Source organism: Rattus norvegicus, chromosome 6, assembly GCF_021556685.1.
Source record: "Rattus norvegicus strain SHRSP/BbbUtx chromosome 6, alternate assembly SHRSP_T2T, whole genome shotgun sequence".
Classification (NCBI taxonomy): Eukaryota; Metazoa; Chordata; class Mammalia; order Rodentia; family Muridae; genus Rattus; species Rattus norvegicus.
The window spans coordinates 37,608,820-37,633,837 of record NC_141539.1 but is presented as its reverse complement, the minus strand read 5'-3'; the positions used below and the strand labels follow the sequence as shown (position 1 = coordinate 37,633,837).

General features: G+C 44.8%; 1 long non-coding RNA gene across 1 annotated transcript; it reads left to right on the top strand.

Moving 5' to 3' along the window:
- Nucleotides 1-1,096: 1,096 nt before the first annotated feature.
- On the top strand, nucleotides 1,097-20,065 carry LOC108351200 (uncharacterized). The gene is made up of 2 exons (XR_015622266.1): nucleotides 1,097-1,190; nucleotides 17,602-20,065. It is a non-coding gene; the product is annotated as an uncharacterized LOC108351200 (long non-coding RNA).
- Nucleotides 20,066-25,018: the final 4,953 nt, after the last annotated feature.

The window sequence follows — 25,018 nt, the reverse complement described above, 5'->3', positions numbered from 1 at the left end:
CAGGAGCTGATGCAGAGGCCATGGAGGAATGTTACTTACTGGCTTGCTTCCCCTGGCTTGCTCAGCTTGCTTTCTTATAGAACCCAGGATTACCAGCCCTGGGATGACACCACCCACAAGGGGCCCTCCCCACTTGATCACTAATTGAGAAAATGCCTTATAGCTGGGTCTCCTGGAGGCATTTCCTCAACGGAGGCTCCTTTCTCTGTGATAATCCAGCTTGTGTCAAGTTGACAGGAAACCAGCCAGTATATAGTGACAGAAAGTGACATCAGAGCCCAAAGAAACAAATGGCTACCAGAGGTGCCTATCAACACATCAAAGGCTGACACAGTCCACCAGGCTCTCTCAGTCTCACAAGAACCTGTGACAAAGTCCTTGCTCCTCTGGCACTTTTCACCCTTGCCCCCTACCCTAAAACCCCTCCTGCCTGAGCTTCTGCTTCCTTTCTCCCAGTTTCTCTTTCTTATGTAACCCAGCTAAGTTCTCTTGTCCTCTTGGTTGCCCCTCCCTCTTCTCTTCCTCTGTTGCTCTGCTCCTCTCTCTTCCCAGCCCTGGCCTACTCTCTTCTGCTGGCCATGTTTAGTCAGGACTTTCCCAGACTCCTCTGATAAACAATTAAAAAAAAAAAAAAAAAAAAAAAAAAACTTCTCCCCAGCTGTCCCTAAGAGCATCCTACTCTCATTTTCCTTCAAGTAGTTTCTCCTTTAGGCGAAGGCTGTAGCTTTCCTTCTATAGTGCGACCTTGTGAGGGTCTACAGGAGGGGATCCAACACCCCTCCCCCACTTCCCTTGAGGCTCTAATCTGGCCTTGACTTGGAGCATGCATGAAGGGAGGTGGGGGCGGAGTCAGAGGGCGGAGAAGACAGTCCCGTGTACCCCAGTCTTCCCATTGCCAGAGTGCTTAGGGCCATGGGAAACAGAGAGGTCCCTGAAGACAGCGAGGTGACAGTCACTGCAAGAGTGGAAGAAGCAACCAAGAGAAGATGAGAGACCGGGATTGAAGGAACTAGTGTTCTCGCTGAAGGCCCCACCCGTCTGCACCCCTCCCACTCCTGCTAAAAAGCACCTCTTCCCGCCAATCAGATTTGAGATTCTCTCTCTGGCCTGGCCTGGGCCCTAGCTGGGGGACAGAAGTGGTTGTAACCGAAACTTCTTGCCTAGGGCTGCAAAACCTGAGACCGGACAAGGTAGGGAGCGGGTGATCTATCTTGAGGTTGCCGAACACCGAGTGTTCTTTCGAATCCTCCTCGAAGATCTTCAAATTCTGGCTAGAAGAGCAGGAAGTAGCGGCTGGAGGGAATTTCCTGTTTACTGATGGTGTCAGCGCAGGTCTGAGAGAGCCGCTCTGCGGTAGCTAATGTGAGCTGTGCCATCTTCCACCCTCCCCTGAGGCTGATTCATGAGTCTGCCCAGGATTAGAAGAAAGCGATCCAGTTCCCTCTGGTCCAGCCAGGTGCTTATCTCAGCGGCTCTCCTTTGCTGGCCTGGGCTGCAGGTAGCATTTCTGAAACCACTCAGAAAGCAGCAGCCTGCCCTGTTGGCACAGGCTGCCTGGTCCTGTGACTTTGATGTCACAGAGAAGGAAGAGAGGAGTGCTAAGGCTAGCAAAAACTATAATAAGTAGATAAAAATGAGGATGCTCAACTAAAGTCACATTTTAGAAAATGACAGGGCGGGTTGGGGATTTAGCTCAGTGGTAGAGCGCTTCCCTAACAAGCGCAAAGCCCTGGGTTCAGTCCCCAGCTCAGAAAAAAAAAGAGATATCTATCAGATATCTTAGGGCACTGCGGTGTTGGATCTACTGGAGGAAAAAAAAAAACAGCCTTTTGGGGCTGGGGATTTAGCTCAGTGGTAGAGCGTTTGCCTAGCAAGCACAAGGCCCTGGGTTTGGTCCCCAGCTCAGAAAAAAAGAAAAGAAAAGAAAAGAAAATGACAGAAAAAATATATATATATGGAGAAATGTCTTATTTTAGCTTACGGTTTGGCTGTACAGCTTAGGGGTATGGTCCATCATGGACAGAGAAGTTAAGGTGTCAGGAACTTAGATGCTGGTCACATTGCATCCACGGTGAGGAAGCAGAAAGAGATGAGTGCATTTAGCCCACTTTCTCATCTTAAAAAGCAATGCAGACAAGTCCCTCTGGGCCCAATTAGTGCCATAGGAATGTCCAGGGTGTGGGACCCCTCACTGGACTATCAGTAACTTACCAGTGGCCATGCTTGCAAAGAAAAATGGCTTCCTTCCCCAGCAGCCTTCCAACTGCCAATAGCTTTTGAGCCAAGGGAAAGAGGGCCTTGTGAGCTGTTGATCAGGTTTTTAGTGCTAGAGTATCCTGGGTTTTATCTTGTGAGTCCTAAAGGTATAGAAGGCCAGAGGATGTGGAGAGGCCCACATTGTGGCCCTATGATAGTCAGCCCAAGATTGTAGCTATGAAGATTGCGGACTCAGCGTGCCAGCCTGGTCACATGACCACTGTGCTCTTATCTAGGTTAGTGAGGGTGTGGTGACAGAGGGGATAAGAGTTCAACTCAACACAGAAGGAAGCAGAGTCTCCAAAGCCGTGATTGACAAGCCTGGTAACACTCAGCGGCAGCGGCACCTACGGTGGCTAATTTTGTGTCAATTTGATTAAGTCATGGAATACCTAGGTCAGGATATATCCATGAGGGTGTTTAGAATCTGTAGGCAGTGTGTGTGTGTGTGTGTGTGTGTGTGTGTGTGTGTGTGTGTGTGTGTAAGAGAGAGGGAGGCAGAAACAAACAGTGACACATACAGAGACAGAGACACAGACAGAAACAGACAGAGAGACACAAACAGAGTGACCCAGAGAGAGATAGACACACATGTAAAGACACAGACACAGAGACAGACAGAGAAGTCAGGCTAGACTTGAGTGTAAGCTACTTGATCAGCTGTCTGTCTGAAGCAAGTTGCTCTAGACTCACATGTCGACCATGTCACCTCTAGCTGGTAGCATTGTTCTGGGGTGTTATGGAGCCTTTTTTTTTTTTTTTTTTTTTTTTTTTTTTTTTTTTGTTTTTTTTTTTTTTTATTAACTTGAGTATTTCTTATATACATTTCGAGTGTTATTCCCTTTCCCGGTTTCCGGGCAAACATCCCCCTCCCCCCTCCCCTTCCTTATGGGTGTTCCCCTCCCAACCCTCCCACCATTGCCGCCCTCCCCCCATAGACTAGTTCACTGGGGGTTCAGTCTTAGCAGGACCCAGGGCTTCCCCTTCCACTGGTGCTCTTACTAGGATATTCATTGCTACCTATGGGGTCAGAGTCCAGGGTCAGTCCATGTATAGTCTTTAGGTAGTGGCTTAGTCCCTGGAAGCTCTGGTTGCTTGGCATTGTTGTACTTTTGGGGTCTCGAGCCCCTTCAAGCTCTTCCAGTTCTTTCTCTGATTCCTTCAATAGGGGACCTATTCTCAGTTCAGTGGTTTGCTGCTGGCATTCGCCTCTGTGTTTGCTGTATTCTGGCTGTGTCTCTCAGGAGTGATCTACATCCGGCTCCTGTCGGTCTGCACTTCTTTGCTTCATCCATCTAGTCCAATTGGGTGGCTGTATATGTATGGGCCAAATGTAGGACAGGCTCTGAATGGGTGTTCCTTCAGTCTCTGTTTTAATCTTTGCCTCTCCCTTCCCTGCCAAGGGTATTCTTTTTCCTCATTTAAAGAAGGAGTGAAGCATTCACATTTTGATCATCCGTCTTGAGTTTCGTTTGTTCTAGGGATCTAGGGTAATTCAAGCATTTGGGCTAATAGCCACTTATCAATGAGTGCATACCATGTATGTCTTTCTGTGATTGGGTTAGTTCACTCAGGATGATATTTTCCAGTTCCAACCATTTGCCTACGAATTTCATAAACTCGTTGCTTTTGATAGCTGAGTAGTATTCCATTGTGTAGATGTACCACATTTTCTGTATCCATTCCTCTGTTGAAGGGCATCTGGGTTCTTTCCATTTTCTGGCTATTATAAATAAGGCTGCGATGAACATAGTGGAGCACGTGTCTCTTTTATATGTTGAGGCATCTTTTGGGTATATGCCCAAGAGAGGTATAGCTGGATCCTCAGGCAGTTCAATGTCCAATTTTCTGAGGAACCTCCAGACTGATTTCCAGAATGGTTTTACCAGTCTGCAATCCCACCAACAATGGAGGAGTGTTCCTCTTTCTCCACAACCTCGCCAGCATCTGCTGTCACCTGAGTTTTTGATCTTAGCCAATCGCACTGGTGTGAGGTGAAATCTCAGGGTTGTTTTGATTTGCATTTCCCTTATGACTAAAGATGTTGAACATTTCTTTAGGTGTTTCTCAGCCATTCGGCATTCCTCAGCTGTGAATTCTTTGTTTAGCTCTGAACCCCATTTTTTAATAGGGTTATTTGTTTCCCTGCGGTCTAACTTCTTGAGTTCTTTGTATATTTTGGATATAAGGCCTCTATCTGTTGTAGGGTTGGTAAAGATCTTTTCCCAATCTGTTGGTTGCCGTTTTGTCCTAACCACAGTGTCCTTTGCCTTACAGAAGCTTTGCAGTTTTATGAGATCCCATTTGTCAATTCTTGATCTTAGAGCATAAGCCATTGGTGTTTTGTTCAGGAAATTTTTTCCAGTGCCCATGTGTTCCAGATGCTTCCCTAGTTTTTCTTCTATTAGTTTGAGTGTGTCTGGTTTGATGTGGAGGTCCTTGATCCACTTCGACTTAAGCTTTGTACAGGGTGATAAGCATGGATCGATCTGCATTCTTCTACATGTTGCCCTCCAGTTGAACCAGCACCATTTGCTGAAAATGCTATCTTTTTTCCATTGGATGGTTTTGGCTCCTTTGTCAAAAATCAAGTGACCATAGGTGTGTGGGTTCATTTCTGGGTCTTCAATTCTATTCCATTGGTCTATCTGTCTGTCTCTGTACCAATACCATGCAGTTTTTGTCACTATTGCTCTGTAATACTGCTTGAGTTCAGGGATAGTGATTCCCCCTGAAGTCCTTTTATTGTTGAGGATAGCTTTAGCTATCCTGGGTTTTTTGTTATTCCAGATGAATTTGCAAATTGTTCTGTCTAACTCTTTGAAGAATTGGATTGGTATTTTGATGGGGATTGCATTGAATCTGTAGATTGCTTTTGGTAAAATGGCCATTTTTACTATATTAATCCTGCCAATCCATGAGCATGGGAGATCTTTCCATCTTCTGAGGTCTTCTTCAATTTCTTTCTTCAGTGTCTTGAAGTTCTTATTGTACAGATCTTTTACTTGCTTGGTTAAAGTCACACCGAGGTACTTTATATTATTTGGGTCTATTATGAAGGGTGTCGTTTCCCTAATTTCTTTCTCGGCTTGTTTCTCTTTTGTATAGAGGAAGGCAACTGATTTATTTGAGTTAATTTTATACCCAGCCACTTTGCTGAAGTTGTTTATCAGCTTTAGTAGTTCTCTGGTGGAACTTTTGGGATCACTTAAATATACTATCATATCATCTGCAAATAGTGATATTTTGACCTCTTCTTTTCCGATCTGTATCCCTTTGATCTCCTTTTGTTGTCTGATTGCTCTGGCTAGAACTTCAAGAACTATATTGAATAAGTAGGGAGAGAGTGGGCAGCCTTGTCTAGTCCCTGATTTTAGTGGGATTGCTTCAAGTTTCTCTCCATTTAGTTTAATGTTAGCAACTGGTTTGCTGTATATGGCTTTTACTATGTTTAGGTATGGGCCTTGAATTCCTATTCTTTCCAGGACTTTTATCATGAAGGGGTGTTGAATTTTGTCAAATGCTTTCTCAGCATCTAATGAAATGATCATGTGGTTCTGTTCTTTCAGTTTGTTTATATAATGGATCACGTTGATGGTTTTCCGTATATTAAACCATCCCTGCATGCCTGGGATGAAGCCTACTTGATCATGGTGGATGATTGTTTTGATGTGCTCTTGAATTCGGTTTGCCAGAATTTTATTGAGTATTTTTGCGTCGATATTCATAAGGGAAATTGGTCTGAAGTTCTCTTTCTTTGTTGTGTCTTTGTGTGGTTTAGGTATAAGAGTAATTGTAGATTCGTAGAAGGAATTCGGTAGGGCTCCATCTGTTTCAATTTTGTGGAATAGTTTGGATAATATTGGTATGAGGTCTTCTATGAAGGTTTGATAGAATTCTGCACTAAACCCATCTGGACCTGGGCTCTTTTTGGTTGGGAGACCTTTAATGACTGCTTCTATTTCCTTAGGAGTTATGGGGTTGTTTAACTGGTTTATCTGTTCCTGATTTAACTTTGATACCTGGTATCTGTCTAGGAGATAGTCCATTTCCTGAAGATTTTCAAATTTTGTTGAATATAGGTTTTTATAGTAAGATCTGATGATTTTTTGAATTTCCTCTGAATCTGTAGTTATGTCTCCCTTTTCATTTCTGATTTTGTTAATTTGGACGCACTCTCTGTGTCCTCTCGTTAGTCTGGCTAAGGGTTTATCTATCTTGTTGATTTTCTCAAAGAACCAACTTTTGGTCCTGTTGATTCTTTCTATGGTCCTTTTTGTTTCTACTTGGTTGATTTCAGCTCTGAGTTTGATTATTTCCTGCCTTCTACTCCTCCTGGGTGTATTTGCTTCTTTTTGTTCTAGAGCTTTTAGGTGTGCTGTCAAGCTGCTGACATATGCTCTTTCCTGTTTCTTTCTGCAGGCACTCAGCGCTATGAGTTTTCCTCTTAGCACAGCTTTCATTGTGTCCCATAAGTTTGAGTATGTTGTATCTTCATTTTCATTAAATTCTAAAAAGTTTTTAATTTCTTTCTTTATTTCTTCCTTGACCAGGTTATCATTGAGTAGAGCATTGTTCAATTTCCACGTATATGTGGGCATTCTTCCCTTATTGTTATTGAAGACCAGTTTTAGGCCGTGGTGGTCCGATAGCACGCATGGGATTATTTCTATCTTTCTGTACCTGTTGAGGCCCGTTTTTTGACCAATTATATGGTCAATTTTGGAGAAAGTACCATGAGGAGCTGAGAAGAAGGTATATCCTTTTGCTTTAGGATAGAATGTTCTATAAATATCCGTTAAGTCCATTTGGCTCATGACTTCTCTTAGTCTGTCGACATCACTGTTTAATTTCTGTTTCCATGATCTGTCCATTGATGAGAGTGGGGTGTTGAAATCTCCCACTATTATTGTGTGAGGTGCAATGTGTGTTTTGAGCTTTAGTAAGGTTTTTTTTACGTATGTAGGTGCCCTTGTATTTGGGGCATAGATATTTAGGATTGAGAGTTCATCTTGGTGGATTTTTCCTTTGATGAATATGAAGTGTCCTTCCTTATCTTTTTTGATGACTTTTAGTTGGAAATTGATTTTATTTGATATTAGAATGGCTACTCCAGCTTGCTTCTTCTGACCATTTGCTTGGAAAGTTGTTTTCCAGCCTTTCACTCTGAGGTAGTGTCTGTCTTTGTCTCTGAGGTGTGTTTCCTGTAGGCAGCAGAATGCAGGGTCCTCGTTGCATATCCAGTTTGTTAATCTATGTCTTTTTATTGGGGAGTTGAGGCCATTGATATTGAGAGATATTAAGGAATAGTGATTATTGTTACCCTTTATATTCATATTTGGATGTGAGGTTATGTTTGTGTGCTTTCATTCTCTTTGTTTTGTTGCCAAGACGATTAGTTTCTTGCTTCTTCTAGGGTATAGCTTGCCTCCTTATGTTGGGCTTTACCATTTATTATCCTTTGTAGTGCTGGATTTGTAGAAAGATATTGTGTAAATTTGGTTTTGTCATGGAATATCTTGGTTTCTCCATCAATGTTAATTGAGAGTTTTGCTGGATACAGTAACCTGGGCTGGCATTTGTGTTCTCTTAGGGTCTGTATGACATCAGTCCAGGATCTTCTGGCCTTCATAGTTTCTGGCGAGAAGTCTGGTGTGATTCTGATAGGTCTCCCTTTATATGTTACTTGACCTTTTTCCCTTACTGCTTTTAATATTCTTTCTTTATTTTGTGCGTTTGGTGTTTTGACAATTATGTGACGGGAGGTGTTTCTTTTCTGGTCCAATCTATTTGGAGTTCTGTAGGCTTCTTGTATGCCTATGGGTATCTCTTTTTTTAGGTTAGGGAAGTTTTCTTCTATGATTTTGTTGAAGATATTTACTGGTCCTTTGAGCTGGGAGTCTTCACTCTCTTCTATACCTATTATCCTTAGGTTTGATCTTCTCATTGAGTCCTGGATTTCCTGTATGTTTTGGACCAGTAGCTTTTTCCGCTTTACATTATCTTTGACAGTTGAGTCAATGATTTCTATGGAATCTTCTGCTCCTGAGATTCTCTCTTCCATCTCTTGTATTCTGTTGGTGAAGCTTGTATCTACAGCTCCTTGTCTCTTCTTTTGGTTTTCTATATCCAGGGTTGTTTCCATGTGTTCTTTCTTGATTGCTTCTATTTCCATTTTTAATTCCTTCATCTGTTTGATTGTGTTTTCCTGGAATTCTTTCAGGGATTTTTGCCATTCCTCTCTGTAGGCCTCTACTTGTTTATTAATGATTTCCTGTGTTTCCCTAAGTGTGTTCACGTCTTTCTTGAAGTCCTCCAGCATCATGATCAAATATGATTTTGAAACTAGATCTTGCTTTTCTGGTGTGTTTGGATATTCCATGTTTGTTTTGGCGGGAGAATTGGGCTCCGATGATGGCATGCAGTCTTGGTTTCTGTTGCTTGGGTTCCTGCGCTTGCCTCTCGCCATCAGATTATCTCTAGTGTTACTTTGTTCTGCTATTTCTGACAGTGGCTAGACTGACCTATAAGCCTGTGTGTCAGGAGTGCTGTAGACCTGTTTTCCTCTCTTTCAGTCAGTTATGGGGACAGTGTGTTCTGCTTTCCGGCGTGTAGTTTTTCCTCTCTACAGGTCTTCAGCTGTTCTTGTGGGCCTGTGTCTTGAGTTCACCAGGCAGCTTTCTTGCAGCAGAAAATTTGGTCTTACCTGTGGTCCTGAGGCTCAGGTTCGCTCGTGGGGTGCTGCCCAGGGGCTCTCTGCAGCGGCAGCAACCAGGAAGACCTGTGCCGCCCCTTCCGGGAGCTTCAGTGCACCAGGGTTCCAGATGGTCTTTGGCTTTTTCCTCTGGCGTCCGAGATGTGTGTGCAGGGAGCATTCTCTTCTGGTTTCCCAGGCTTGTCTGCCTCTCTGAAGGTTTAGCTCTCCCTCCCACGGGATTTGGGTGCAGAGAACTGTTTATCTGGTCTGTTTCTTTCAGGTTCCGGCGGTGTCTCAGGCGCAGAAGTCCTGCCGCTCCTGGGCCCTCCCCCACGGGAGCCCAGAGGCCTTATACAGTTTCCTCTTGGGCCAGGGATGTGGGCAGGGGTGAGCAGTGTTGGTGGTCTCTTCCGCTCTGCAGCCTCAGGAGTGCCCACCTGACCAGGCGGTTGGGTCTCTCCATGGAGCCTTTTTAGAGATGGAACCAAGCTGGCTGACACAGGGCTGTTGGGGGAGAAGCTGGAAGGGTCTCTCCCAGTCTCATTCCAGCCTCGTCTTTTCTGTTTCCTGATCAGCCATCTAGTAAGCTGCTTCACCCTCTTTGAACAGCAACTACTCCTACCACAGTGAAGATTGCCATGCTCCCCAACCCTGGGGTCAACACCCCCCCACTGCAGTGTTGGTTCTGTTTGGGGGGGGGCGTACTCCCCCGTGGCCAACCCCTCCCCCATCTGGTTCTGCTTGCCAGTGCTCACCCTGCCTTGCTAACCCCACTGTGAAACTGACCTAAAGGGACTTCTTCCTCACCTTAGTGGTCCCTGTAAGGTAGTCCATCCAGCAATGAGAAAAGAAATGAATAGGAGACATGTCTGGCCTTACAGAGAAATCGTAAGGATGGAATTAGACCATGTCGATTACGCCTCTCACGCCTCAGCACATGGGGCGGGGAATTAAAAGTGCATGCTCTCCTTCTGGTGGCTGCTGACATCAGGAGTCACGTGGTAGCAGAAGGGCAAGACCAGATGACAGGGCTATGCTGGGCCCATGTGCTAGGCACGCAAAGGCTCCACAGCAGGACGTGGCTGCAGCCTGAGGTGTTTCTGCCACTTGAATCCCATGACCTAGGAGATCCTACTGTGGTGGGAAAGGATAGAAAGTGGAATTTGACCAGTCAACTGGGGTTAATTCTTCTATAAACCCTAGGCCATGCATGGCCTCTGTTGTAGAGACTGGAAATCCTTTGGCACATATCTGGGCCCTACAATAAGCAGAGCATTTGAGCTGGGAGACAAAGCCGAAACTGCCTGTTGCAGACGGAGCCCCACCAGTACCATCAAAGGCTGAAGCCACACAGCCCCAGCAGCCAGGTCTGATAGGAGAGAAGAGGTATATCTGGGACTGAGTCAGAGCAGCACAGAGGGGCCAAGGTAGCCCAGAAAGCCCACTGTCCCTTTCTCTCAAGTCATGCCCACGGCTGTATGGAGGATCTGAAGCACAAATGAAGGAGGCCAAGCCCTGGCTACTTTCCACGTATGTTCACTTGGCACGAGTGTGAGACCAAGATGGATAACGGCTGAAGGACAGCCTCTAACGGGATTGTAGAGGACACGGCTTTTCACCCACTTGGTTTTCATCCACTTCCTCCTTCCTTCAGGAGGCACCCGTGGCTTGTCTCTGACACCCCCTCTCCTACCCCCTGTCTTCTCTAATAGAACCTGACATTTGTACTCGGGTCTGTTCCCTGACTCTTTCATCGGCCCGTGAAACACTCAGATGCCATTCATCTTCTATGAAAACTAAACTCTACTGTCTTTTTTTTTTTCCCTAGCCAAGTCTTAAGTGCATCAAGGGGAACTATCCATTTCTCCCTCCCCTGGTCCTTCTCATCTGTCAGGCCTCTGTGCCTGCCTTTTTCTCCATGGCTCTGCCTCTTAAGAGATGCTTGCCCCACCTCTCAGCATCCCTCATGGCTGTCAGCTAACTGCAAACCATACTTGCTGTCTGTAAAATCAATCAATCTCTTCCCCCCCCTCTCTCCCTGTCTTTTTTAAAGAATTATTTACTCATTTTACATATGTGAGTACACTATCACTGTCTTCAGATGCACCAGAAGAGGGCATTGGCTCCCATTACAGATGGTAGTGAGCCACCATGTGGTTGCTGGGAATTGAACTCAAGACCTCTGGAAGAGCAGTTCTCTTAAACCACTGAGCCAGGGTTGGGGATTTAGCTCAGTGGTAGAGCGCTTGCCTAGCAACCGCAAGGCCCTGGGTTTGGTCCCCAGCTCCGAAAAAAAGAAAAAGAAAAAAAAAGAAAAAAAAAAACAAAAAACAAAAAACAAAAAACAAAAAACAAAAAACCACTGAGCCATCTCTCCAGCCCATAAAATCTCTTACAGCCTTTTCACTTGTGTCACAGTATTCCTTGGGCCTACTCCGCATGAGGCAAAGAATAGCTTATTAGGAGCATACATCTCAGCATGTCACATGCTGTATTAGTCTCCCAATGCAACTGGGCCTAAGCACACAAACCAAACAGCTTAAACAACAGAAATTAATTGTTGGAGGCTGACGGTTCAAAAGCAAGGTGCTGTTGGGATTGGTTTCTGTCTTGTAGTCCTTGTCTCTGCACCCACTCATGGCCTTTCCTCTGGACCTTCATGTAGCCTTCCTCTCGATATAACCTTTTCAGTTCTCTCTCTCTCTCTCTCTCTCTCTCTCTCTCTCTCTCTCTCTCTCTCTCTGATTTATTCATTTTTATTTTTTTGGCATTGGTGTTTTGCCTGCATATACATCTCTACGAGGGTCCCAGATCCCTGGAATTGGAGTTACAAACACTTGTGAGCTGCCATGTGGGTGCTGGAATTTAAACCTGAGTCCTCTGGAAGATTAGCTAATACTTTTAACCCTTGCATCATCTTTCCAGTCTCCCTGTTATCTCTTCTTAATAGCGCCAGTCCTTTGGGTCCAGGAATAGGACCTCACTTGAGTTCCCTTGTAAGGGCCCTGTCTTGTGTCAACTTGACACAAGCTAGAATTCTTTGAAAGGAGGGTACTTCAATTGAGAAGATGTCTCCATAAGACCAGTTTCTTAGTTAGTGATTGATGGGGGACAGTTCAGCCCATTGTAGGTGGTGCCATCCCTGTGCTGGTGGCTCTGGGTTCTAAGCAGACTTAGTAAACCATGAGGAGCAAGCCAGTAAGCAGCATCCCTCCATAGCCTCTGCATCTGCTCCTGCCTTCAGGAACTCTCCTGCCCTGCTTAAGTTCCTTCCCTTGCTGCTTCTGATGATGAACTGATACATGGAATTGTGAGTGAAATAATCCCTTTCCTCCCCAAGTTGCCTTTGGTCATGGTGTTTCATCACAGCAATAATAACCATAAGATAGGCCCCCTCTCATTTAGTTACTTTGGGGATTATGGCTACAATGTAAACATTTTGCAGAGACATTGTTAAGCTATAGTGCATGCCTGCACATTTGTGTTGCTCTCAGAGAAGGACAGACTCCTTTGCAGGACTCTGCCGAACTGTTTTTTTAATTTGCCAATTCTCTAAGCTCATCTAGTAGTCATTTTTCCCTTTCTGTCCCTTATGTCTCAACCCCAAAACATGCAGGCTTCTTAATTTTCTCAGCATACAGTGTTTCTTCTCCCTTAAGTTTTCTTCTTTCCCATCTCCTCCTATTCCTTCATAATGTGTACTTGTTACTCAAAATTCAGCCCACATCTCTCCTTAGTAAGTTTTGCATACCTCATCTCCAAGTCAGAGCCCTGTCTTGGGTTTTTCTTTTCTTTTCTTTTTTCTTTTTTTCGGAGCTGGGGACCGAACCCAGGGCCTTGCGCTTGCTAGGCAAGCGCTCTACCTCTGAGCTAAATCCCCAACCCCCTGTCTTGGGTTTTTCTACTCGTGTCTCCCTTCTCCCGCAGTACTTAACACCTTGCAATGGAATCTTGTTTTGTTTAATGCTTCTTTTTTTCTACTAGTTGGTACTATGGAATAAAAGTACCAACAGAGTAGACATCATATCTGTTTGTCCACTTGCTGCTGCCTCCCTGACACCCAACACAAAGCATCAAATACACACAGTGCTTAAATATAATCATTGAAATAATGTTTATAGGTTGAAGGTAGATTTAAAAAAAAACTATAACATTTTCAGATTAAAGGAAGAAATAGTAGTCATGGTCAATAATTTAAAAGTCCAACCCATGGTAAAAGTGGGTAAGATAATAATTTTATAACCTGATCAATTTTGGAAATTGTGGTGGTTTGATAGGTATGGCCCCCATGTGCTGGAATGCTTGGCCCATAGGTATGGCACTATTAGGAGGTGTGGCCTTGTTGGAGGAAGTGCGTCACTGTGTAGGTGGGCTTTGAGGACTTGTATATCCTCAAGCTACATCCAGTATGGTACATAATCTCCTTCTGCTGCCTTTGGATCAAGATGTAGAAAGCTCTTGGCTCCTCCAGCACCATTACAAGATGTCTTTCTGCATGGTGCCATGCTTCCTGCCATGATGATAATAGACTAAACCTCAAAACTTGTAAGCCAGCCCCAAATTAAATGTTTTCTTTTATAAGAGTTGCCATGGCCATGGTAACTTCACAGCAATGAAACTCTAACTAAGACAGTTATGGCACAAAAAATCCTAGCTAGAGTCTATAATGGTGATTGGTAAAGTTCTATCTCTGCTCACACCATTCAAAAGTAAAAACTTTTTTTCTTTTTTTCTTTTTTTGGGAGCTGGGGACCGAACCCAGGACCTTGTGTTTGCTAGGCAAGCGCTCTACCACTGAGCTAATTCCCCAACCCCAAAACTTTTTTTTAAAGATGGCTGAATGCACTGTGAAAATCAATATGGAGGTTTCTCAAAAACTGAAAATGGGGCTGGAGAGATGGCTCAGTGTTTAAGAGCACCGACTGCTCTTCCAGATGTCCTGAGTTCAAATCCCACCAACCATCTATACTGTGATCTGCCTCCAGAATGCTAGGATTTGAGGGTGAGCCACTGTCACCAGGCCTCGGGAATCCTTCTATGTCTTCATGCTTACTGCTGTGATACTCATAATAGCCAGGAAATGGAGCCAACTAGTTGTTCACCAACAACAGACACATGGATAAAACAAGCATGGTACATTCATTCATACAATGGAAGGTTTGCAGCCATCAAGAAAAATGAAATCATGACATTTGCAGGTAGATGAATACGACTGGAAATCTGTTTGCTTATGTAAAGCAAAGCAAGTCACAAACGTTTTCTCCCACATGGGGAAACTGGATTCATAATTATCTATATTTGTGTGTATATATACACATAGACATATATGTATACACACAATGTAGATTGTGTGTGTGTGTGTGTGTGTGTGTGTGTGTGTGTGTGGGGAGAGAGAGAGAGACAGAGAGAGAGAGACAGAGAGAGAGAGAGAACTGGGGCTTGTGTGAGCTTTTGAAACCACAAAGCCCACTCCCAGTGACACACCTCCAACAAGCCACACCTCCTAATCCTTCCTAAACAGTTCACCAACCTGGAACCAAGCATTCAATACCTGAGCCCATGTGGACCATTCTCATTCAAACCATGACAGGGTTCATGTTAAGGGAAAAGATCCTAAGGTGGGGGGAACTAGAGTAATAATTGAGTATGAGTAGTTGGGAAGCATAAGCTGGGAGGATTGGGAGAAGAAAGTGAGCCAACTAGAGCACAGCGGCATTGAGGAGGGGAGTAGGGAGGGGAATGAATGAGAACAAAGTACAGTGATGCCAGGGCAAAATCTTACTTTTCATGATAACCTAAATTTAAAAGGGCTGAAAAGTTTCAATCCATGCTTCTTTGCAATCAATTCTTTGCTGTTCCTTCTACACAATAAGGAGGAGTGCCCGATTATCTTGTTCCAGATGGCTCTTGTGCCCATTCTTAGCCAACAGAATCCACAGAAGTAATGTTATAGGAAACCTGTGTCCCACAGCCTCTTGTGTTCTTATGGCGTCTCTTCATCCCCTTGGACTCTTGCCTTAAGACCACCGAGTAGAGACGCTGGGTTAGCAGCCCAGAGAGTGAAAGGCCACACTAAGCACGATCAAGATGACTCAAAACAATCGCCTCCAACTTACAGACATGAGAATGAGACTCCTCGAGGCCTCTGTCTCTGTCAGCATTCCAGCCAAAACCAGTCATTAAGGGAGCCAAGAGATACCATCAAGGAAGCTGGCAGAGTTTGGGAGAATAAAGGTCTGCTAGACAGATTGTTACCAGAAGACTCGATGGGTTGCTAGTCCTAATTAACCTGAGACAAATTGACTTCCCTCTTCTCTGCCACCTCACTGTCTCCCTGTCACACGAGTATCAGTCACCAAACTTCCAAACAATCGCTGTTCCCAGTCATAGAGCCAAAGAAGAAGGTGGACAGACAGAACAGAGGATCTTCAACTATGTCTCTGTGTAACTCTGACTGAGTCAGGATGTAAGGACAGCCTCAGAGGCCACTTTCTTGTAGAAGCTGGCAGCACTGCGCCCCTGCGACATGAAAGCCCCCAAGTGAGAAGCCAGAGGCATCTCATACTCCCCGGGGTTGCCTGCAGCTTCTATACCTGCAATGCAACCCCGGGTTTCTGTTCAGAGGAAAAGCTCCTTCCAATGATGGAACACATCTGCAAATGTTAGAAGTCCTCCTACATGTCCTTACACAGACCCGTCCAAAGGCAGAATCAGCCATGGCAGCACAGTTTGTGGTCCAATAAAATAAAATAAAATAAAACAACAACAACAACAAAACCCAAAAAACAAAACAAAACCCAAACACCAAAAACCCCGGGCTGGAGAGATGGCTTAGTAGTTAAGAGCTCCGACTGCTCTTCTAGAGGTCCTCAGTTCAATTCCCAGCAACCACATGGTGGCTCACAAACATCTGTAATGAGGTCTGGTGTGTCTGAAGACAGCTACAGTGTACTCGTACATATTAAATACATAAATAAATAAACAAACAAACAAATAAATATTTAAAAAAACCAAAAAAACCCAAATGTTTCAACACAAGACAGATAAGTATTTACCAAATGGGACACTTGAATACATAAATGTGGTTAAACTTCAAAATGATTATCACTGAGTAGAATCAGGATGTTGAAGCCACAAAAAGTATACTATGAAAGTTCAAACCAGGTGTGGTGACAAACACCTTTAATCCCAGGACTCGGGAGGCAGAGATCTTTGTGAATTCCGGGCCAGCCTGGTCTACAGAATGAGTTTCAGGACATCCAGGGGGGATTACACAGAGAAATCCTGTCTCAAGATAAACAAACGAAAACAAGAAAAGGAAGGAAGGAAGGAGAGAGAGAAAGAAAGAAGGAAAGAAAGAAAGAAAGAAAGAAGGAAAGAAAGAAAAGAACAGAAAAGAAATGGGGAGTTCAAAATCAAGTATTTAGGACGCACTTGAGTTTTTAGCTGTTTATACACAGAGGTATAAAATAACACCTCTGAGGGAGAGGGCTTCCGGGGGACAGGACTGAGTAGGGGTACACCAGAGCTTTGAATACGTGTCCATGATTTAAGAAAACTGCAGAAAAGTCAGCAACTGCAAAACTAGATAGATGGCAGATATTACTGTCTACATTTTATGTTTTAGAATCATAAGATAAAAAAGTATATTAAGTCCCCTTCTCGGGTTGGGGATTTAGCTCAGTGGTAGAGCGCTTGCCTAGGAAGCGCAAGGCCCTGGGTTCAGTCCCCAGCTCCGGAAAAAAAAAAAAAAAAGAACCAAAATAAAAAAAAAAAGTCCCCTTCTCTCCTGACCAAATATCTTTTCTTTAGTTCAGTGTCTCCCGTGTAATGACATAGAGTGTCTTTATGTATAGAGTATCTGGCTGATTTGGAACTTGCTATGTAGATCAGGCTGGACTTGATTTTGTGGTAACCTTGACTTTGCCTTCCAAATACTGGGATTATAGCTGTGTGCTACCACACAACCAACAGACAATGAAGGTTTAAACTAGGGAGCAAGACAGTGCTTCTACAACTCTGACATTCGGATTTCTTGGAGATCTTGTTAAAATCTGTATTGCAAATTTGTAGATCCAGGGATAAGTTAGAACCTGAGAGTCTGCATTCCCAAAGCTTCTAGAACATGCAAAATAAGCTTGCCCTCAGACCACACTTTGCCTAGGGTCCTGCTGAGTCCCTTCCAGTTATATGAATCTAGGTGTGTTCTAGAGTCCCACTGACATCCTGAAATGTTCAAGCCTGTATAGGTAGGTGGTATTAGGATGGATGGAAGTGGGAGAAAGGCCTGGGTCTGTGGAAACATCAGGGTTCCAGACAGTGGCTCAACCTTCTACACTGATATAAATCTAGCTCTCTTATGCTTTTGGCCCCTCACATGTAACTCAGGGCCCTGGAATCCAAACACACACACACACACACACACACACACACACACACACACACACACACACACACACACACGGAGAAGGGGAACGGGGAATGGCAAGGGAGGGGGATAGAGGGAGGGATATTGGTAACATTTAAGTGGCCAGCAAGGTCAAAAGCTGCAGGTTAGAGGGCTGGTAATTCAGTGTAACAGGCTGAACACTGAGGCATGCATTCTATGTTACAGTCTTGGGTTAGACTCTTTTTTTTTTTTTTTTTAGGGGAACAGATGAAGAGATGAAGGCCTTCAACTAATTGGATGAGGCCCACCTAAAACATTGAATGTAATCTACTTTACTCCAAGACACGGCTTTTGGTGTTAACCTGTCTTTTAAGAAAACGCTCTCGGGGGTTGGGGATTTAGCTCAGTGGTAGAGCGCTTGCCTAGGAAGCGCAAGGCCCTGGGTTCGGTCCCCAGCTCCGGGGGGGGGGGGGGGGGGAGGAAAAAAAGAAAAAAAAAAGAAGAAGAAAACGCTCTCGAGTTTAAGTGGGTGTTGTCTGATGGGACATCTGAGCAATGTAGTCTGGCCAAGTGAAACATACATCCATCACAGTCCCTAGTAGGAGCCCTAGGGTGCTGAGCGCAATGAGCCCGATTAGCAGTGTTTCGCTGGCCTTGCAGCTACTCAACTGCTGCGGGAGCCGGGGCTGGGAGCCGGGGCTGGGAGAGGGTTATTCATGCATGAAGTGTCTCCAGGAAAGCGCTTTCCTTGTCTCCGATGATCACCCCAGACTTTACCTCAGATGCCTTTCCTCTCTGCTGATTCTGCTCTGTGTTGTGCCCTGTCATAAATCACATCTGATACGGATCTTTCCAGTCCTATCACTGGATTATTGATCAAGGGCAATCTTGGAGACGCCTATTCTGCTTTGATCTGGACTTGGCCCGCCTCCAGCTCCAGTGAGCAGCGCCTCTCCCTGACCCTATACTCCGCAGCTCCCCATTCAGCCACCTATACCGTATCCAAATCGGCTGAGCCATCTCGTGCCTCGCATGTGCTAACTTCCACGATACCAAGTCTCAGCATGTTTCGTTAACTGGTGCTGCAGAGCACGCCACCTCCAGACCCTGTGGCTTAAGACAACAATAGCTCATCGCTTCTCCTATCTCCGTGGGTTGATGAGTCAGGCGGTTCTTCTGCTTCCCAGGGGTTGACCGGGAATCTAGGGTGGAAATCTCTACTGGCTCCACCCACTCAGATGGCAGCACCGGCTGTTAGTTCAACTGAGGCTAATGCCCAAGGTCACAGTTCTCTTCCATTTGAGGCTTCTGTGTGAGACTGGTTGATTTTCTTCAGAGCACGGTGGGTCGGTTCCAGGAAAAAAAAATATATTCATAAAGAGCAAGAACATAGCAAGCTGCAGCTTGCATCAATCATGCTGATAAACCATTGAGGTAAGCCAGTGCCCAGACCAAGCTCAGCACCGTCACGGGAGGGAGCTACACAAAGAGACTAGTGCTTGAGTTCACTGGAGATCGCCAAACTCAGTATGTCATTTATTCAAGTCTTCTTGGACCTTTTTATGGCCCTCCTGTGTATTTAACTTATAGCACTTACCCCATCAGCTTGAAGCAGTATGTTTGGTTGCAAGAATTTTCTTGAACTGGAGCTCCTTTGAGAGCAAACACCATCTCTCCGTCCTCCCACTATCCCAGTCCTAACTACGCTGCGCTAGAAGGATTCATGGTGAATTGGGGGAAGACATGATTACCATCTATTTCCTACTTGCCAAACTCAGGCCCTATCGTAGTCACCTCAGTTAGACTCTGGAAGTCGAATAGACACTGTCCTCACTCAGAGTGTGCAGCCAGGTCCTGGAAATAGATTCCTGGCAGATCGGAAGCATCTAATAACCCTTGGTGGAAAGAATAAACACATGACTGAGCGAACTTCCTAGTTAATCATTGAGATTTTCAAGTCACCCGATTCTTTCTCTTTGTGACAGGCTCTCCCTCTGGTGCCCTGGCTGGCTCGGAAGGTACTATGTAGGTGGAACTGCCCTAAACCTCTTAAGGAACCACCTGCCTCCACCCCCTGGGGTGCTAGGGTTATTGATGGGTTCCACGGTATCTTGTTTTTCAGTTTATATATATGTTTTTAGACATGCTCTGTGGTCAGGTTGAGAAAGAACACAGATGAAGCAGGTCCATCAGAGATGTCTTTAGGAAGCTTCTCTGGTCTCTCTTTGGGACTATTCCGTAGGAACACAGTTTCACTTGCTAAATCATGTTGTACAGCTTTGTGTCTCTGGGTTAGGAAAGGACAAGGCACACCCCACAGATGTGTTCTCTGCTTCCCAGACTCTGGGGTTCAGAGCTCCTAATGCAGGCTCCATCTGGCTCTATAAATAGTCACAGACACATCTTCAGCGGCAACACACTAGAGTGTGGCAATCCATTGTGAACTCAGCTCCTCCCTATTGCAAAATTCTGACTTCATCAGAGAACAGCAGGGGTGAATCATTCCCTGTACAGAGGTTCCAATGACATCATTTACTTTTTAAGAACCAGAGGGAGAGGGAGATGGGAGAGAGAGAAGTTGGTGTTCTGTTCTGTGTTCCTCTTTGGGGACAAGGTACTTTACTCCGCTGTAGGCACCCCGGGAACTACTCCTTACCTAAGACCTCTTCCAGCTTCTGTCTTTTGAATGTCATGTTTAAAACTCAAATAAAAGGTTTGACCTAGTGGTTTGGTTATTCAATATGGTCAATCCTGAAACATATATACAAGTAACAAGTAACCTGAGTAGGTTATATTTAGGAGTGGTGTATGTGTGTGTGTGTGTGTGTGTGTGTGTGTGTGTGTGTGTGTGCAAAATAACAATAAAAAAGGGGGCCATGAATTTTAAAGAGGGACATATAGGAGGATTTGGAGGGAGCAAAGAGAAAGGAGAAATGATATAATTATAATATCTAAGATATAATATATATGTATAAGTACACGGGGGGGGGGGGGGCGCTAGAGAGATGACTCAGCGGTTAAGAGCACTGACTGCTCTTCCAGAGGTCCTGAATTCGATTCCCAGCAACCACAGGATGGCTCACAACCATCTGTAATGGGATCTGATGCCCTCTTCTGGTGTGTCTGAAGACAGCTACAGTGTGCTTATACATAATAAATAAATCTTAAAAAAAAAAAAAAAAGCTGGGCAGTGGTGGTGCACTCCTTTGATGCCAATGCTCGGGAGACAGAGGCAGGTGGATCTCTGAGTTTGAGGCCAGCCTGGTCTACAGAATGAGTTCCAGGACACCAGGGCTACACAGAGAGACCCTGTCTTGAAAAACCAAAAATAAATAAATAAATAAATAAAATAAAAATAAATAATAATAATAAAGAATTTTAGGAAGGAAGGGAAGAGGAAGGGAGGGGAGGAAGGAAAATAAAAAGATCGTCTTTCTGTTTCTATAAAAAGATTATATTTTTTTATTATTTTTAAGCTTTTATTATTATTGAAAGGATCGGTAAGGGTTCAGGATCCCCAAGAGCAAGTTCTTAGAACAAAGGAGATTTGTTTGCCCCGGAGGAACAAAGGGCAGGGAATAAGAGACAAAGACTGGAGAGATAGGGGATGAGGAAGAAGGGGAAGGGAACAAGGGAGAGGGAGAGGGGGGAGGGGTGTTTGTCCAGGAACTCACAAAGGACTGCCTCTGGATGAGAGGAGACAGATGGGGCCCACAGGCAAAGGGCGGTTTATAAAGGTAAAATGGGGAATGCTGAGTTAGGATGAGGTGCTTAACTTTAACTGGGCACATTAATCAGGTGATTGAACCAATGGGGGCTTTGGAGTGCTGGACTTCTATGCTGTGATAGCTGGACCTTGGAAGTCAGCCTCAGGAGGAAATAGCCAAATAAGGGAAGGGAGCGGGGGGGGGGGGGGGGGGGCTAGCTGTAGGAATGCAACCGAACAGTTTTTAGCAAAGCAGAGAGAATGGAGAAGGGCAAAGCCAGCCAGAGCCATGTTTGTCGTGCTCAGGCAGCGAGAGTTCCTACAGTTATTAGGGTTCCTTCAATTAATCTTCACACACTGTTGTGACTATTGCCAGCAGACAGTTGTATGGAGGTCAGTTCTCCTCTCCTTCCTTCCTGGGCTTCCATGACTGGTTGAACCAGCCCCATGTCTGTGTAGTAAGCATCTTTATCTGCTTAGCCACCACACCAGCTCTGGTTTTTGTTTCAGCAAAAGGGCTGACAGTATTTATTGCCAGCTCCCCCTGTATCCACGTAAATGGAGTTCGTCCACCTCAGGATCCAAACTGTTGGAGTTAGCCTGACCCATCTGTGCTTTTATTGAGCAGCACCTGCTTTATTCTTCAATTCTGGGTTTCTAGCCAGGGTGCGGTGGTACCCGCCTTTCATCCCAGCACTGGAGAGGCAGGGGCAGGCGGATCTCTTAGGTTAGAAGAGAGCCTGGACTACAGAGTGAGTTCGAGAACAGCCAGGGCTACACAGAGAAACCCTGACTTGGAAAAACAAGTAACAAACCAAAGATTTAAAAATTAAGTAAATAATTAAACAGACAGACTGTACAGCGTAGCTATACCACACTTCCTTAGCACCCCATTGTTGCCACGTATCTACTGTCTCACTGACAGTTATGCTCTGGCAGAAAGCCTGTGGAGATGTGATATGTTTATATCTTCATTTTTCTGTTTTTTAAATTTTTTACAAGTGCTGAAACTTACAAAGACCTACAAGGAATGACCTGTTTGGGGTTCAGACTTAGGAAGGGCTAAAAAGTGGCTCTGGGCTTTTGACACGAGGTTCCTCCTTTTCCGATTCGCATTGACGAATCCATGTAGTTCCGGATGAATTACTAAATGTGTGTGCATTTGCAGCTAATACCCCCAACCTACAGTGTCTGCAGAATGGATTTCGTAACGATGCCCTTGTGCAAAAGCAAGTCCCCTGGCCTTCTTTCCTCTCTGTCCTGGGAGGCAAAGCTCAGACTCCTCTCAGCAGGCAAACCTCACCCTTGGAAAGAGGAACCTGTTTTCCTCTTCTGCCTAGGGCTGTCTCTCCCTTCCTCACCATCAGACAGCTTTGGTTGGACACTTTATACAAAATCTGCACAGCAAATGTCTCAGATGTTCCATTTGCCGCCCCGACCCCCAACCCGGGAAAGGCAATCTCTCCTTATCCCAGGCCTGGTTCAAGTGTTTTATTTACTGTCTGTTCTTTATTTACATATCTGTGTGATATCACCCAGGACTGTGTGTTTACATTTTCTAATGATTCCGTCGATTGTTTTACCTTCATGTCCCAACCCCCACCCTGTCGATCTATGCTTATGAAATCAAAATGGGTAAGGCAGAGGTTCGCAGAGGACTTCCTGAGAATACTCTACATCCAAAGTTCACGTTGTGTTTGTCTTTTTCTGAAATTGAGCTTGGACAAAGATATTGGACTTTGCTATTCTCTTTCTCATTCTCCCTCTGTCCCTCTCTTCTCTCCCACCCCCCCACCCGTGTGTGTGTGTGTGTGTGTGTGTGTGTGTGTGTGTGTGTGTGCACGCACTCCGTAGCTCAATAAGAAATAAGCATACGGATTTATTTCCCGTGTGTGGGTACTGGAGGGCGACTAAGTACCCAGGACCCCAGGAAAGATTCAGAGGTCCATAAACCTTCACAAGCAGGAAAAGTAGATAGTTTGGGGGAGACAGGAAGGACAAGAAAACCTGATCTGCTGACTCTGAAACAGAAAATTAGTCAAAATGCAAAATATAGCTAACAACCTCAACTGAAGGGAGGGGAGCCTTTAAAGGATGGGGGAGGGGGCATGGTGGAACCGCAGCTACTTGGAATGCTGAGAGAGGAAGCTTTGGAATTGGAGACCAGACTGGGTAACATAAAAAGACCCTGTCTCAGGTTGAGGATACATCCCAGTTGGTACAATGCTTGCCTAGCCCGCACGCACCCTGGGTCTGATTCCCAGCACTCTATAAAACTAGGTATAGCACATTTAGGTCCAGCCTAGGCTACAGGGAACCCTCTCTGAAGAAAAAGAAAGCAGATCTTGTTTTACTTTTTAAAAAATATACACTGGGGACTAGAGAGATGGCTCAGCAAATTAAGAGCACTTGTTCAGAAAACAAGTTTGATTCTCAGCACCATGTTGCAATTCATAACCCTGTGTAACTCCACTTCCAGGGGATTTGATGCCCTCGTCTGACCTTCATGGGCATGCGACATATAGACATACATGTAGGCAAAACACTCACATACATAAAATAAATCTAAAGCACAGTATGCATTTTTATATACACAGACCACAACCACCACCATCACCACCAGGTAATCAGTAACTGAAGGGGAAGGGGACTCTTATCTTCCAGACTGCAGCGTCCCTGTGGGTGTCTGAATCTGATAATGAATTTGGGCCAAATTGAAGCAGATCCTACAGGAAAGAGCAGGACGATTCCAGTTAAGCTGTGACTGCTTGAGTTGGTTTAGAAGTCAGGACACCACGGAACCGTCAGGCATTTCTGAGCAGTGCTGTAGGAATACAATGCCAGCCACACACACGCAGACTTACATTTCACTCCGTCCAGAGCATTGCCACTTTGACGTGTAGTTTATGTGGCAGAGGATAATGAGTTCTGACGCCACGGGGTACTTTATAAAGTCACACACAGCACGTCTTTATTTGGTTATTAAACTTTTGGTGAAAATAAAATCTGCTTTTAGACTTCATAAAATTTCCAGTAGAAAAATAGATTCACCTCTCCGGTGTTTTACAAACAAACCTAATCTAAATATTAGGACTTTTTTTTTATCTTCCTTTTTTTTTTTCAACTAACTTTGACTTTCTTTAAAAACAAACAGCAAACCAGAAAAGAAAAACAAAAACCAGAGCCAACGAGCTTTATTTTCATTTCATTCTTTAGGTGTTTTACCTGCATGTATGTCTGCGTGAAAATGTTGGATCCCCTCCCCTGAAATTGGTGGTGACTGACTGTTGTGAGGTGTTATGTGGGTGCTGGGAGTTGAGCCCTGGTGTTTTGGAAGAACAGTTAGTGTTCTTAACCACAGAGCTGTCTCTCCTGCCCTTAAAAAAAAGGCATTATTTATCTACACTGTGTGCGTGCGTGTGTGTGTGTGTGTGTGTGTGTGTGTGTGTGTGTGTGTGTGCATAAGCACCACTGGCTGACAGAAGGGCACTTTAGGGAGCTATCTCTCCCTTTCCATCGTGTGGGTCTCAGGAATTAAACTATGGCTCTCATCCTTGGCCACTGAGCCATCTCACGTCCAACTGCTAAGCCTTTACAGAAAGAGTCCCATGTCCCGGGCCATGAAGTTGCTCCGTGGCCAAGAATTTCCTTGAAATCCTAATCTGCCTGCCCTCACTCCCCTCCCACCATGACAGTTTATTTGGTTCTGGGGCTCAAACTCAAGGCTCTGGCAGGCTAGGCAAGCACTCTACCAACAGTATACACACATCTCAGCCCTTCTAACGTCAGTCTTGACTATTTCAGTTAAAGTTTGACACTAGAGTTAATTCCTTCATGGTGTGAGGGACACCTCAAGTACTTGTACCCACCCGTGGTTGATGGCAGTAGCACAGCTTTGGAGCAGCAACGCCAGTGCACTTTATATCTTTCCCCGGATTCCGGGTTAGAAAGAGAGGTCAGACCGAAAGGT